This window comes from Mesoplodon bidens (assembly GCF_964165515.1).
Source record: "Mesoplodon bidens genome assembly, chromosome: 4".
NCBI lineage: Eukaryota > Metazoa > Chordata > Mammalia > Artiodactyla > Ziphiidae > Mesoplodon > Mesoplodon bidens.
This window is the reverse complement of record NC_138160.1, coordinates 160,803,750-160,820,148: the sequence shown is the minus strand read 5'-3', so window position 1 is coordinate 160,820,148 and position 16,399 is coordinate 160,803,750. Positions and strand designations below refer to the sequence as shown.

Below are 16,399 nucleotides of genomic sequence, written 5' to 3'. Positions count from 1 at the left end.
TAAAATTATAATATGGTATTATGTTGAATTTTAAGTAGCTTCATTAATCAATTTATTTAATAATTTTACTGCAATGTATTTTTGTTTATTTCCTCCAATTCTATTCCTCTAATAATCCATTAATTTTATTAACCTTCTAGGTATTTTGGTGGCTTGATGGTTTTAGTTCTTTATAACATTCACAGGGAATATTTCTCTCTGGATTCAGAATCAAAAAAAGATGATAATGATCTTTGAGTAGAGTTTATCAACTTATAACTATCTTTTTTTTAAATTAGTTTCTGCTTTATAACAAAGTGAATCAGCCATACATATACATCTGTTCCCACATCCCTTCCCTCATGCATCTCCCTCCCTCCCACCTTCCCCATCCCACCCCTCCAGGCGGTCACAAAGCACCGAGCTGATCTCCCTGTGCTCTGCGGCTGCTTCCCACCATCTACCTTACTTTTGGTAGTGTATATATGTCCATGCCTCTCTTTCGCTTTGTCACAGCTTACCCTTCCCCCTCCCCACATCCTCAAGTCCATTCTCAAGCAGGTCTGTGTCTTTATTCTCGTCTAACTATCTTTTAACTAATCATGTTTCCTTCTTTGCTATATCTGACTGCAAATTCAGAGCCCAGTTTTAGCCAGTAAAAATCTACCGAAGACCTCATCGTGGTTTTGCATTTGTTTATTTGCCTTCACCATGGCTTTATTTTATTATTATATTTTAATTTCTCAATTTCCTCTTTATTTTTCATTCTTTACTGAAGGAGGATTTATTTATTTCCGTATATTTCCTTAATACGAAAGGATTTTCAGGAACATAGGGAATTAAATACACTTCAGATTTTAAGTGGGATAACTTATGAGAATGGAACTGGCTATATACATTTTTTTTAACATCTTTATTGGAGAATAATTGCTTTACAATGGTGTGTTAATTTCTGCTTTATAACAAAGTGAATCAGTTTTACATATACATATGTTCCCATATCTCTTCCCTCTTGCATCTCCCTCCCTCCCACCCTCCCTATCCCAGCCCTCTAGGTGGTCACAAAGCACCAAGCTGATCTCCCTGTGCTATGCGGCTGCTTCCCACTAGCTATCTATTTTACGTTTGGTAGTGTATATATGTCCATGCCACTCTCTCACTTTGTCACAGTTTACCCTTCCCCCTCCCCATATCCTCAAGTCCATTCTCTAGTAGGTCTGTGTCTTTATTCCCGTCTTCATGACTTTTTTTTTCTTAGATTCCATATATATGTGTTAGCATACGGTATTTGTCTTTCTCTTTCTGACTTACTTCACTCTGTATGACAGACTCTAGGTCCATCCACCTCACTACAAATAACTCAATTTCATTTCTTTTTAAGGCTGAGTAATATTCCATTGTATATATGTGCCACATCTTCTGTATCCATTCATCCGATGATGGACACTTAGGTTGCTTCCATCTCCTGGCTATTGTAAATAGAGCTGCAGTGAACATTTTGGTACATGATTCTTTTTGAATTATGGTTTTCTCAGGGTATATGCCCAGTAGTGGGATTGCTGGGTCATATGGTAGTTCTATTTGTAGTTTTTTAAGGAACCTCCATACTGTTCTCCATCGTGGCTGTACTAATTCACATTCCCACCAGCAGTGCAAGAGTGTTCCCTTTTCTCCTCACCCTCTCCAGCATTTATTGTTTCTAGATTTTTTAATGATGGCCATTCTGACCGGTGTGAGATGTTATCTCACTGTGGTTTTGATTTGCATTTCTCTAATGATTAATGATGTTGAACATTCTTTCATGTGTTTGTTGGCAATCTGTATATCTTCTTTGGAGAAATGTCTATTTAGGTCTTCTGCCCATTTTTGGATTGGGTTGTTTGATTTTTTTGTTATTGAGGTGCATGAGCTGCTTATAAATTTTGGAGATTAATCCTTTGTCAGTTGCTTCATTTGCAAATATTTTTCCCATTCTGAGGATTGTCTTTTTATGGTCTTGTTTATGGTTTCCTTTGCTGTACCAAAGCTTTGAAGTTTCATTAGGTCCCATGTGTTTATTTTTGTGTTTATTTCCATTTCTCTAGGAGGTGGGTCCAAAAGGATCTTGCTGTGATTTATGTCATAGAGTGTTCTGCCTATGTTTTCCTCTAAGAGTTTGATCGTTTCTGGCCTTACATTTAGGTCTTTAATCCATTTTGAGCTTATTTTTGTGCATGGTGTTAGGGAGTGTTCTAATCTCATGCTTTTACATGTACCTGTCCAGTTTTCCCAGCACCACTTATTGAAGAGGCTGTCCTTTCTCCACTGTACATTCTTGCCTCCTTTATCAAAGATAAGGTGACCATATGTGTGTGGGTTTATCTCTGGGCTTTCTATCCTTTTACATTGATCTATCTTTTGTTTTTCTGCCAATACCATACTGTCTTGATTACTGTAGCTTTGTAGTATAGTCTGAAGTCAGGGAGCCTGATTCCTCCAGCTCCGTTTTTCTTTCTCAAGATTGCTTTGGCTATTCGGGGTCTCTTGCGTTTCCAGTACAAATTGTGAAATTTTTTGTTCTGTGAAAAATGGCATTGGTAGTTTGATAGGGATTGCATTGAATCTGTAGATTGCTTTGGGTAGTAGAGTCATTTTCACAATGTTGATTCTTCCAGTCCAAGAACATGGTATATCTTTCCATCTGTTTGTATCATCTTTAATTTCTTTCATCAGTGTCTTATAATTTTCTGCATACAGGTCTTTTGTCTCCTTAGGTAGGTTTATTCCTAGATATTTTATTCTTTTTGTTGCAAAGGTAAATGGGAGTGTTTTCTTAATTTCACTTTCAGATTTTTCATCATTAGTGTATAGGAATGCAAGAGATTTCTGTGCATTAATTTTGTATCCTGCTACTTTACCAAATTCATTTATTAGCTCTAGTAGTTTTCTGGTAGCATCTTTAGGATTCTCTATGTATAGTATCATGTCATCTGCAAACAGTGACAGCTTTACTTCTTCTTTTTTCGATTTGGATTCCTTTTATTTCCTTTTCTTCTCTGATTGCTGTGGCTAAAACTTCCGAAACTATGTTGAATAAGGGTGGTGAGAGTGGACAACGTTGTCTTGTTCCTGATCTTAGTGGAAATGGTTTCAGTTTTTCACCATTGAGGACGATGTTGGCTGTGGGTCTGTCATATATGGCCTTTATTATGTTGAGGAAATTTCCCTCTATGCCTACTTTCTGCAGGGTTTTTGTCATAAATGGGTGTTGAATTTTGTCGAAAGCTTTCTTTGCATCTGTTGAGATGATCATATGGGTTTTCTCCTTCAGTTTGTTAATATGGTGTATCACGTTGATTGATTTGCGTATACTGAAGAATCCTTGCATTCCTGGAATAAACCCCACTTGATCATGGTGTATGATCCTTTTAACGTGCTGTTGGATTCTGTTTGCTAGTATTTTGTTGAGGATTTTTGCATCTGTGTTCATCAGTGATATTGGCCTGTAGTTTTCTTTCCTTGTGACATCTTTGTTTGGTTTTGGTATCAGGGTGATGGTGGCCTCATCGAATGAGTTTGGGAGTATTCCTTCCTCTGCTGTATTTTGGAAGAGTTTGAGAAGGATAGGTGTTAGCTCTTCTCTAAATGTTTGATAAAGTTTGCCTGTGAAGCCATCTGGTCCTGGGCTTTTGCTTGTTGGAAGATTTTTAATCACAGTTTCAATTTCAGTGCTTGTGATTGGTCTGTTCATATTTTCTATTTCTTCCTGATTCAGTCTTGGCAGGTTGTGCATTTCTAAGAATTTGTCCATTTCTTCCAGGTTGTCCATTTTATTGGCATAGAGTTGCTTGTAGTAATCTCTCATGATCTTTTGTATTTCTGCAGTGTCAGTTGTTACTTCTCCTTTTTCATTTCTAATTCTATTGATTTGAGTCTTCTCCCTTTTTTTCTTGATGAGTCTGGCTAATGGTTTATCAATTTTGTTTATCTTCTCAAAGAACCAGCTTTTAGTTTTATTGATCTTTGCTATCGTTTCCTTCATTTCTTTTTCATTTATTTCTGATCTGATCTTTATGATTTCTTTCCTTCTGCTAACTTTGGGGTTTTTTTGTTCTTCTTTCTCTAATTGCTTTAGGTGCAAGGTTAGGTTGTTTATTCGAGATGTTTCCTGTTTCTTAAGGTAGGATTGTATTGCTATAAACTTCCCTCTTAGAACTGCTTTTGCTGCATCCCATAGGTTTTGGGTAATTGTGTCTCCATTGTCATTTGTTTCTAGGTATTTTCTGATTTCCTCTTTGATTTCTTCAGTGATCACTTCGTTATTAAGTAGTGTATTGTTTAGCCTCATGTGTTTGTATTTTTTACAGATCTTTTCCTGTAATTGATATCTAGTCTCATAGCATTGTGGTTGGAAAAGATACTTGATACAATTTCAATTTTCTTAAATTTACCCAGGCTTGATTTGTGACCCAAGATATGATCTATCCTGGAGAATGTTCCATGAGCACTTGAGAAAAATGTGTATTCTGTTGTTTTTGGATGGAATGTCCTGTAAATATCAATTAAGTCCATCTTGTTTAATGTATCATTTAAAGCTTGTGTTTCCTTATTTATTTTCATTTTGGATGATCTGTCCATTGGTGAAAGTGGGGTGTTAAAGTCCCCTACTATGAATGTGTTACTGTCGATTTCCCCTTTTATGGCTGTTAGCATTTGCCTTATGTATTGAGGTGCTTCTATGTTGGGTGCATAAATATTTACAGTTGTTATATCTTCTTCGATCGATCCCTTGATCACTATGTAGTGTCCTTCTTTGTCTCTTGTAATAGTCTTTATTTTAAAGTCTATTTTATCTGATATGAGAATTGCTACTCCAGCTTTCTTTTGATTTCCATTTGCATGGAATATCTTTTTCCATCCCCTCACTTTCAGTCTGTATGTGTCCCTAGGTCTGAAGTGGGTCTCTTGTAGACAGCATATATATGGGTCTTGTTTTTGTATCCATTCAGCCAGTCTGTGTCTTTTGGTGGGAGCATTTAATCCATTTACATTTAAGGTAGTTATCGATATGTATGTTCCTATTCCCATTTTCTTAATTGTTTTGGGTTTGTTATTGTAGGTTTTTTCCTTCTCTTGTGTTTCTTACCTAGAGAAGTTCCTTTAGCATTTGTTGTAAAGCTGATTTGGTGGTGCTGAACTCTCTCAGCTTTTCCTTGTCTGTAAAGGTTTTAATTTCTCCATCAAATCTGAATGCGATCCTTGCTGGGTAGAGTAATCTTGGTTGCAGGTTTTTCTCCTTCATCACTTTAAATATGTCCTTCCACTCCCTTCTGGCTTGCAGAGTTTCTGCTGAAAGATCCGCTGTTAACCTTATGGGGACTCCCTTGTGTGTTACTTGTTGTTTTTCCCTTGCTGCTTTTAATATTTTTTCTTTGTATTTAACTTTTGATAGTTTGATTAATATCTGTCTTGGCATGTTTCTCCTTGTATTTATCCTATATGAGACTCTCTGCGCTTCCTGGACTTGATCGACTATTTCCTTTCCCATATTAGGGAAGTTTTCAACTATAATCCCTTCAAATATTTTCTCAGTCCCTTTCTTTTTCTCTTCTTCTTCTGGGACCCCTATAATTCTAATGTTGGTGCATTTAATGTTGTCCCAGAGGTCTCTGAGACTGTCTTCAGTTCTTTTCATTCTTTTTTCTTTATTCTGCTCTGCAGTAGTTATTTCCACTATTTTATCTTCCACGTCACTTATCCGTTTTTCCGCCTCAGTTATTCTGCTATCGATCCCTTCTAGAGTATTTTTAATTTCATTTATTGTGTTGTTCATCATTGCTTGTTTCCTCTTTAGTCCTTCTAGGTCCTTGTTAAATGTTTCTTGCATTTTCTCTATTCTATTTCCAAGATTTTGGATCATCTTTACTATCATTCTGAATTCTTTTTCAGGTAGACTGCCTATTTCCTCTTTATTTGTTAGTTCTGGTGGGTTTTTATCTTGCTGCTTCATCTGCTGTGTGTTTTTCTGTCTTCTCATTTTGCTTATCTAACTGTGTTTTGGGTCTCCTTTTTGCAGGCTGCAGGTTCGTAGATCCCGTTGCTTTTGGTGTCTGTCCCCAGTGGCTAATGTTGGTTCAGTGGGTTGTGTAGGCTTCCTGGTGGAGGGGACTAGTGCCTTTGTTCTGGTGGATGAGGCTGGATCTTGTCCTTCTGGTGGGCAGGTCCACATCTGGTAGTGTATTTTGGGGTGTCTGTGGCCTTATTATGATTTTAGGCAGCCTCTCTGCTAATGGGTGGGGTTGTGTTCCTGTCTTGCTAGTTGTTTGGCATAGGGTGTCCAGCACTGTAGCTTGCTGGTCATTGACTGAAGCTGGGTGCTGGTGTTGAGATGGAGATCTCTGCGAGATTTTCGCTGTTTGATATTATGTGGAGCTGGGAGGTCTCTTGTGGACCCGTGTCCTGAAGTTGGCTCTCCCACGTCAGAGGCACAGCACTGACTCCTGGCTGCAGCACCAAGAGCGTTTCATCCACACGGCTCAGAATAAAAGGGAGAAAAAATAGAAGGAAAGAAAGAGGATATAATAAAATAAAGTAATATAAAATAAAGTAATATAAAATAAAGTTATTAAAATAAAAATAATTACTACGAAAAAAAATTTTTTAAGAAAAAAAAAACGGGCGGACAGAGCCCTAGAACAAATGGTGAAAGCAAAGCTGTACAGACAAAACCTCACACAGAAGCATACACATACACACTCAGAAAAAGAGGAAAAGGGGAAAAAATTATATATCTTGCTTTCAAAGTCCACCTCCTCAGTTTGGGATGATTTGTTGTCTATTCAGGTATTCCACAGATGCAGGTACATCAAGTTGATTGTGGAGCTTTAATCCGCTGCTTCTCAGGCTGCTGCGAGAGATTTCCCTTTCTCTTCTTTGTTCGCACAGCTGCGGGGGTTCAGCTTTGGATTTGGCCCCGCCTCTGCGTGTAGGTCGCCTGAGGGCGTCTATTCCTGCCCAGACAGGATGGGGTTAAAGGAGCAGCTGATTCAGGGGCTCCGGCTCACTCAGGCCGGGGGGAGGGAGTGGCACTGAGTGCGGGGCAAGCCTGCGGCGGCAGAGGCCAACATGACTTTGCACCAGACTGAGACGCGCCATGTGTTTTCCCGGGGAAGTTGTCCCTGGATCCCGGGACCCTGGCAGTGGCGGGCTGCACCGGCTCCCCGGAAGGGAGGTGTGGATAGTGACCTGTGCTTGCACTCAGGCTTTTCGGTGGCGGCAGCAGCAGCCTTAGCGTCTCATGCCCATCTCTGAGATCTGTGCTGATAGCCGCGGCTCGCGCCCGTCTCTGGAGCTCCTTTAGGCCAGGCTCTTAATCCCCTCTCCTTGCGCACCAGGAAACAAAGAGGGAAGAAAAAGTCTCTTGCCTCTTCGGCAAGTCCAGTCTTTTTCCCGGACTCCCTCCCAGCTAGCCGTGGTGCACTAACCCCTTCAGGCTGTGTTCACACCACCAGTCCTCTCCCTGCGACCGAAGCCAGCCTCAGCTCCCAGCTCCCGCCCGTCCCAGCGGGTGAGCAGACAAGCCTCTCGGGCTGGTGAGTGCTGGTCGGCACCTTCCTGCCTTGCAGGAATCTCTCCGCTTTGCCCTCCGCACCCCTGTTGCTGCGCTCTCCTCCGCTCCTCCGCGGCTCCGAAGCTCCCCCCTCCGCCACCCGCAGTCTCTGCCCCAGAAGGGTCTTTCTAGTGTGTGGAAATCTTTCCTCCTTCACAGCTCCCTCCCACTGGTGCAGGTCCCGTCCCTATTCTTTTGTCTCTGTGTTTTCTTTTTTCTTTTGCCCTACCCAGGTACATGGGGAGTTTCTTGCCTTTTGGGAGGTCTGAGGTCTTCTGCCAGCGTTCAATGGGTGTTCTGTAGGAGTTGTACCACGTGTAGATGTATTTCTGATGTATCTACTGGTGTTGGAGGGTCTCCTGCAGAGGCAGGGGGTGGCTGTGTCTCACCGTGAGGACAAGGACACTGCCAGCAGAAGTTCTGGGAAGCACTCTTTGGCATGAGCCCTCCCAGAGTCTGCCATTAGCCTCACCAAAGAGGCCAGGTGGCTATATACATTTCTAATAGGTGGCAGTTTAATTACAGTTCCAGGATGTTTTTGTTTTCTTTCATATTTGTTTGGAAAGTGAGTGGTAAGTGATGATAGTCAAACTTTGAGTGATTTTCCATTTAAACTCTTTTTTAAAAGTTCTTTAAAAATTATCCTATACGTTTATATACTGTCTTCTAAAAATGTCTTTTATTCATTATCTGTTTTTTTGGGTTTTGTTTGTTTTCTGAGTCACACAATACTGCCCAGCGGCGGATAGAGGAATAGTTAACCTTCTTGAAATGTTCTCTTTTATTAGTATCTCATTATTTATAAATTAGATGGAGGAGAACTAACATTTTGCTTTGTAGCATCTTGTCTTCATCACTGATTTCTTTCTTTAGCAGAGTTTTGAAAATTATTAAATATCCAATACATACAAAAGGGTATTTATATATTTTGAGACACAGTAACTAGCAGTAACAAACACCATCACATAGCTTACAGAACAGGTCAGTACCAATATCTTTGCTCTTCCCTTTTTCCTACCAGCAAAAAATACTTGATGTTTGTTCGTTAATTGATGCCTCTTCTTCATAATTTTACTGCATGTGTATGTACTCTGAAAATAATGCATGGTTTTGCATATTTTTGAACTTTATACGAATAGAATCAAAATTATTTATTCTTTTACAACGTGCTTCATTATTTTTTCTCACTGTTGCATTCATGAGAGTTTTTGTTGATGCTGTAGCTGTAGTTCCTTCATTTATACTGCTGCAGTTCTGTTGTTTGAATATGCTGCAATTTATTGATGTATTTTCTTGTCAGTGGGTATTTGTTTTCTGTTTTCTGCTAATGCAGTGAATGCTGCTGTAAAGATTGTTATATATATTAATTACATAGTCGGCTTCAGTAGACAGTGCCAAACTATATTTTACAAAGTGGTTGTACTACTTTATATCCCACCCACTCTGATCTAGATCCTCACCAGTGGCTCATCATGTTAGACATTTTGTCAGGCTAGTTGAGGTAATATACCTCATGTATATTTTACTTTTCACTCTCATGATTATTAATGAAGTTTAGTGTTTATGTTCTGTCATCATCGGTGATATACATGTTCATCACTTTTGTTCATTTCCTCCTTGCCATTTGGATTATTTTGGTCTTTTTTTTTTTTTTTAACTAATGGAGCTCTTTATAATATTTTAACACTAATCCTTTAGTTGTTTGAATTGTAAATATTGTCCTCAAGTTTGTTACCTGTTTTTTTGTTTGTTTGTTTGTTTTGCGGTACGCGGGCCTCTCACTGTTGTGGCCTCTCCTGTTGCGGAGCACAGGCTTCGGACGCACAGGCTCAGCTGCCATGGCTCACAGGCCCAGCCACTCCGTGGCATGTGGGATCCTCCCGGACCGGGGCACGAACCCGTGTCCCCTGCAGGCGGACTCTCAACCACTGCGCCACCAGGGAAGCCCCTGTTACCTGTTTTTACATGTAACTTTAATGTGTCTGTTCTCTTAGTTTTCATATTAAATTTTATTTTAATTAATTCACCCAATCCTTTGAAGAGGTATTATATTTACGTTGTCCAGAAAAAAGAAATTAAAATGTGTTCTGTTCCAGTCCTATAATCTGTCCTACTGTTCTTCACTCTAACAAATAACGATTCTTATTGGTTTTGCATCTTTCTAAAGTTTCTGTATGCATGTACAATTAGGAATATATAAGTTCTATCCCCTTTTATTTACATGGAATGTGGCATACCACACTCACATTTTACTCCTTGCTTTTTCTCATTTAACAATGTATTTTATAGCTATTCTCAAATCAGTATACAGAGAATACTTAATTTTTATAGATGAATAATATTTTATTTTTTGAATGTATCATAATTTATTTAACTATTCTCTCCATTGTTGAGAATCATTTGAGTTGTTTGCCATCTTCTGCTATTAAAACTAATGCTGTACAGATTAACCTGTACTTGTCATTTTATGTTTATGCAAGTATATCTGTAGGATACATTTCCAGAAGCAGAATTACTGTTGGGTAGAAGGGTTAATGTATTTGTAATTTTTATAAATATTTCCAAATCACTCTCTGTAAGGACTGCACCAATTTACTTGTCCACCAGCAGTCTATGAGAGCTCCATGTTATTGCCTTCACAGGACAGTATTACCAAGCTTTTGAATTTTTGGCAATCCTATAGTTGAAAAATGATTTCTCAGTATAATTTAACATTCTCATATCAGTGAGGTTAAGCATTGTTTATTTAAGAGCTATTTGGTCTTCTTTTTCTGTAAAAGAATTACTCATTTTTTTGGCTCAGTTTTTTGTTTTTGGGTTATTGGTTCTTTTTTTCTCATTGACTTTTAAGAGCTCTTTATATTTTAGAAAAATGAGCCCCTTGTCCGTGTTGAGTTGCAAATATCTTTTTTCTTTTTTTCTTTTTCTTTTTTTCAGTGTACAGTTTGAATTTAGTAGATACATAGCCATGTAACTACCACCACATTCAAGATAGAGAACCTTATAAATAATTTTCTCATGCCCTTTGATCCATTTTCCTAACTCTTTATCCAGGTAACCACTGGTTTTTGTCACTATGGTTCATCTCTTTTGAGTTTCTGTGTAAATGAAATCATACAATAACTAGTCTTTTGTGTTTGACTTTGTTTGCTTAGGATAATGGTTTTGAGATTCAAACATATTGTATATATAAATATTTTGTTCCTTTTTATTGCTGTGTAGTATTCCATAGTATGGCTTTTTCTTTAGTTTGTCTAGCTGTTTACCACTTAATGGATATTTGAGTTTTACTTGCAGTTTTTGTCTGTTATGAATAATGATGTTGTGAACATTTGCAGACAAATCTCTGTATGTACTTAAATTGTCATTTCTCTTGGGTAAATACCTGTGACAGTTTGCTGGGTCATATGAGAAATGTGTGTATAATATTATAAATACTACTATGCTATTTTACGAAGTGTACCATTTTTCATTCCCATTAAGAATGCTCCACTTCTTCATTATCATTTGATATTGTCTTGTTAACTTTAGCCATTCTACTGGGTATCTAGTAGTAATATCTCATTGTGGTTATACTTTGAATTTCCTTGATAATTAACGAAGTTGTGCTTTTTTGGCCATTCTTATATCTTCCTTTGTGAAATGTCTGTTCACAATTTTTGCCCAGTTTTATATTGGGTTGTTTGTTCTTTTGTACATAGTCTTATCACTGAAATTGTAAGTGTTTTATATATTCTGTATACAGTCGCTTTTTCACATACATGTTGCAAATATTTTCATCCTGTCTGTCGTTTGTCTTTTCAGCTGTCTTTCAAAGGGCAGAGTTTTAAATTTTGATGATCTGCCTTTTCAATTTTTTCTTCATGGCTTATGCTTTTTATATTTAAGAAATCTTCTGTAACTGAAGTCACGAATATGTTCTATATTTTTCTTCTAGAAGTTTAATAGTTTTAGCTATTATGTTTAAGTCTGTGATCCACTTTGGGTTAATTTTTGTGAATGATGTGAGGTAAGGATAAGGTCCCCTCCCCAACCTGTACTGTTATCAAGTTGTTCTAGCACCGTTTGCTGAAAAGACTGTCTTTTTTCCTATTGAATTATCATGTACCTTTGTCAAAAGTCAGTTGACCATAAAAGGCTAGGGTCTGTTACTAGACTCTATTCTGTACCATTGATCTAAATATCCTTATGCCAATATTATACTGTTTTGGTTACTATAACTTTATAAGTCTTGGAATCAGGTAATTTAAGTCTTTCAGCCTTGTTCTTCTTTCTCAAAATAGTTTTGTGTTCTACATCTTTTGCTTTTCTGTATTAATTTTAGCATCAACTTGTCAGTTTCTTAAAAAAAAAAACAACTCATGGGCTTCCCTGTTGGCTCAGTGGTTGAGAGTCCGCCTGCCGATGCAGGGGATACGGGATCGTGCCCCAGTCCGGGAAGATCCCACATGCCGCGAAGTGGCTGGGCCCGTGAACCATGGCTGCTGAGCCTGCGCATCCGGAACCTGTGCTCTGCAATGGGAGAGGCCACAACGGTGAGAGGCCCGCGTACTGCAAAAAAAAAAAAAAAAAAAATCATTAGAGTTTTGATTGGGGTTGCCTGAATCTATATATCAGTTTGGTTCATCTTAATATCCAGTTGATGGACATGATATATTGCTCCACTTATGTAGGTGTTTTAAAATGTTCTTTGCAGTGTTTTATTGTTTTCAGTTCATAGGTATTAAAAATCTTTCACAAAATTTATTCCTATATATTTTGGTGCTATTGTAAATTTTGATTATTCTTTGCTATTTTATATAAGACCAGAATTGATTTTTGTCTTTGTGTCCTGTGATTTTGCTAAATTTACTTATTAGTTCTAATAGCTTTTTTTGTAGATTCTTTAGGATTGTTATATATGATCATGTCACCTAAAACAAAGACAGTTTTATGTCTTCTCTTCATGCCTTTTATTTCTTTTTCTTTCCTTATTCCACTGGTAGGACCTTTAGTACAATGTTGAACAAAAGCGGTAAGGATGGATATTCTGGCCTTGTTTCTGTTTGTACATAGAAAGCATTGAGTCTTTTACCATTGGTAATAAATTTGATGAAGTTCCCTTCTGTTTCTCAGGCTATTTATAATGAGTGGGGCATTGATTTCTTTGAATGTTTTTTTATGTACCTACTCAAATGACCTTTGTCTTCTTTTTTATTTTACTAATATAATGAATTATATTGGTTGATTTTTCTGTTAAACCAGCTTTCCATTCCTAGGATAAATCCTGCTTGGTTATGATACTGTTCCTTTATATAGTGTTAGATTCAGTTTGCAAAAATTTTATTTTACACTGATGTTCGTGAAGGATATTTGTCTGTAGTTTTTTTTTTTTGTGATGACTTTGGTTTTGGTAACAGGATAATACTGGCCTCATAAAATGAGTCAAGAAGTGTTTCTTCCTCCTTCTTTACTTTCTGATAGAGTTTGTGTTGTATTGGTATTATTTCCTTCTTAAGCGTTTGATAGGATTCATCAGTGAAGCCAGTGGGCCTGGAGGGTTTATTGTTATGAATGAAATTTTGTTAGTTGGTATAGGACTATTCAAATGTTCTCTTTCACCTGGGGTCAAATTTAGTCATTTGTGTCTTTCAAGGAATTGTTCCTATTTTTAATTTGACTGGAGTAAAGTTATTTCTAATATTTCCTTATTATTCTTTTAATGTCTGTAGGATCTGAAGTGATGTCTTGTCTCTCATTCTTCCTATTTTAAAAATTGAAGTGTACTTGCCACATAATATATTATTTTCAGATGTACAACAATAATTTGGTATTTGTATATATTAGGAAATGATCACCACAAAAAGTCTAGTTAACATCCATCACTACACATAATTACACATTATTTTTCTTGTGATGAGGACTTTTGAGACCTGCTATCTTAGCAACTTTCAAATATGCAATACAACATTATTAACTATAGTCACCATGCTGTAAATTACATCCCCATGACATTTATTTTATAACTGGAAGTTTGTACCTTTTGACCCCCCTTCATCCATTTGATAATTTTTGCCCTTTTTCTTTTTTCCCCCTGATATACTAACTAGATATTTATCAACTTTGTTAATCCTTTCAAGAAATCAACTTTTAGTTTCACTGATTTTCTTTCTTTTTTTTTTGTTTGTTCATTTTTTATTTCAGAAGTTTTTTGGGGGGGCTTTATTATTTTCTGCCTTATACTTGATTTTATTTGGTCTTTTTTTCTAATTTTGGATGGAGGCATCACATCTTTAATTTTTAGATATTTTTGTATTCTAATAAAAACATTTAAAGCTATAAATTCTGCTTTGAGCATTGCTTTAGCTGCATATCATGAATTTTGATCTTTTATTTTCATTATCATTTAGTTAAAAATATTTTCTAATCTGTTATTTCTTTGTTAGTTTATGGATTATTCGAAGTATGCTTTTATTTCCAAATATTTGGGCTTTCCTAGTTGTCTTATTGTTTCTGATTTCTAATTTAATTCTACCTTGGGCAAATATCATTTTGTATGATTTCAGACTTCAAGTTTATTGAGACTTGTTTTATGACCCAGCATGTGGTCTTTCCTGCCAGACAGACCATGTACGCTTGAAAAGAATATGTATTTTACCATAGCCATAGTTGGGTATAGTAGTATGTAAATAGAAATTAAGTCAAGATGATTAATAGTATTGTGCAGATATTCTTTGTTTTTACTGATTTTTTTCTGTTTGTTTTTTTGAGGGCCTATTTCTATTATTTACAGAGAAAGAGGTGTTAAATCTCCAAATATGATTGTGGAATTGTCTATACTACTTTTTTTTTTTAATTAAAAAGTTTTTTTTTATTTTTGGCTGTGTTGGGTCTTCGTTGCTGTGCACGGGCTTTCTCTAGTTGTGGTGGCTTTTTTTGTTGCAGAGCACAGGCTCTAGGCACACGGGCTTCAGTTGTTGCAGCACGCGGGCTCAGTAGTCGCGGCACGCGGGCCCTAGAGCGCACAGGTTTCAGTAGTTGTGGCACGCGGGCTCAATAGTTGTGGCTCTCAGGCTCTAGAGCACAGGCTCGGTAGTTGTGGCACACAGGCTTAGTTGCTCCGCGGCATGTGGGATCTTCCTGGAGCAGGGATCGAACCCGTGTCCCCTGCACTGGCAGGTGGATTCTTAACCACTGCACCACCAGGCAAGTCCCATATACTACTTTTAATTTTCAATTTTTGCTTCATTTAGACATTTATAATTTTTTGTCTTCCTTGTTAATTGATCCTTTTATCTTAAAATCTACCGCATTTGATATTACTATAGCCAGTGCCATCTTATGCTTTCTGTTTACATGGGATATCCTTCACCATCCATTTACTTCCAGTCTGTCTGTCTTTATTTTTAAAGTGTGTCTCTTGTAGACAGTGTATAGTTCTTCCTTTAAAAAAAATAACTGCTGACCATCTCTGTCCTTTAATTGAAATGTTTCGTCCATCTACTAAATGGGGTGGAGGAAGACTATCAACTCAATACCATTTAAACTGCTTCCTTAGAATAAGGTTTTTCATATCACACTGGTAGTCTGTATTTAGGCCACTCGCTGTATGAGGTCTGAATTGAGGGATTTTTCCTTCTTTCCTGTGACTAACATGGAAGTCAAGTTAGACAATTTTCTGTTTTGTCTTTCTTTGTCTAGGGCAGACAGTTCACTTTCTTGCTAAGGGTGTAAGAGTTTCTTATTGGAGTCCTCTTATTCGGCATGCCCTAGGCTTTGTCCTTTGTCCTTCAAACAAGAAGCTCAAGTTCTCTAGTTGTTTCTATGCCCATATCCCTCCGTTTCAGCCCAGACATCTATTTTGGCCTTTGTGGATTTATTTTACTTTCTTACCAACTCAGTAATATATTAGGTGCCTTTGTGCAAATTAGAAAAAGCACCCAGGCAAGTATAGTATGCTAGTATGGTGAGTAGAGTACAGGCTGGATTTCAGTCCCCACTTGTCCCTTGAGTTCTTTTTGTAGACATGTGGTTGCCCTGTAAGCCTGTCTTATAGTGTTTTGGGGTTTTGTTTATTTATTTATTTTGGCCTGATGACACAATGGCAGCCTTATATAATATCTTTTCTGATTCATTTTTTATATTAATTCAGATTATTTTATAATTTGGTTCATGTTTAACCAACTACCTATAAAAATCACATTTTTTTGTTTTTATATCACAATTAGTGTTTCCTTCTTTAAAAGTAAAGAATTAGTAGTAACTTTCACTTCAGTGTGGTCAACCACTTGCTCTGAAAGGCCTTTGAGCTGCAGACAGTCAGATCCTGCATTGCTTGGCTTGAAATAAGTATATGAAATTTCTGAGGTTCCTCCTCCTCCAGTCTGCTCTCCTCCACTTCTCTGTCCCTCTCTCTTCTGACTACTTCCCCCTCAAAAAATGAACTTTAACCAGAATGAACTGGTGGGTAGCAAACAAGGGCAAAAAAGGCAGTGTTGCCATTAAAGGCAAATTATCAATGATTAAATTGGTGGCAAAGCCTTAGGCTAGTAGCAAAGTCAGTGTACTGAACTTGGGATTCTTATATTAAGTTGGGCCCTTGGGAGGGGATATAGTGGTCTGAAACTGGTAGATCCCCTTGCCTTCCAGCAAAAAAGTAAATTAAAATCTTCTCTAAAGGATAGCAACCATACTTTAGTGCCTTAAGAATCCTGCAGATTAAGAGCAGTCAATTAGCTCTTCATGATTTAAAAAATAATCAGCACACAAACAACAAAACAAGGTACCATGACTGAGCACTAACAAAGACAGTGAATGGTTTATTTGATTTAGATCTCCTCAAGGACTTAAGAT

General features: G+C 37.3%; 1 protein-coding gene across 3 annotated transcripts in view; it reads left to right on the top strand.

Annotated features, from left to right (window-relative positions):
• RANBP17 (RAN binding protein 17) overlaps nt 1-16,399 on the top strand; it is a 315,037-nt gene that overhangs the window by 46,343 nt on the left and 252,295 nt on the right. The gene's annotated exons all lie outside the window — the stretch shown is intronic.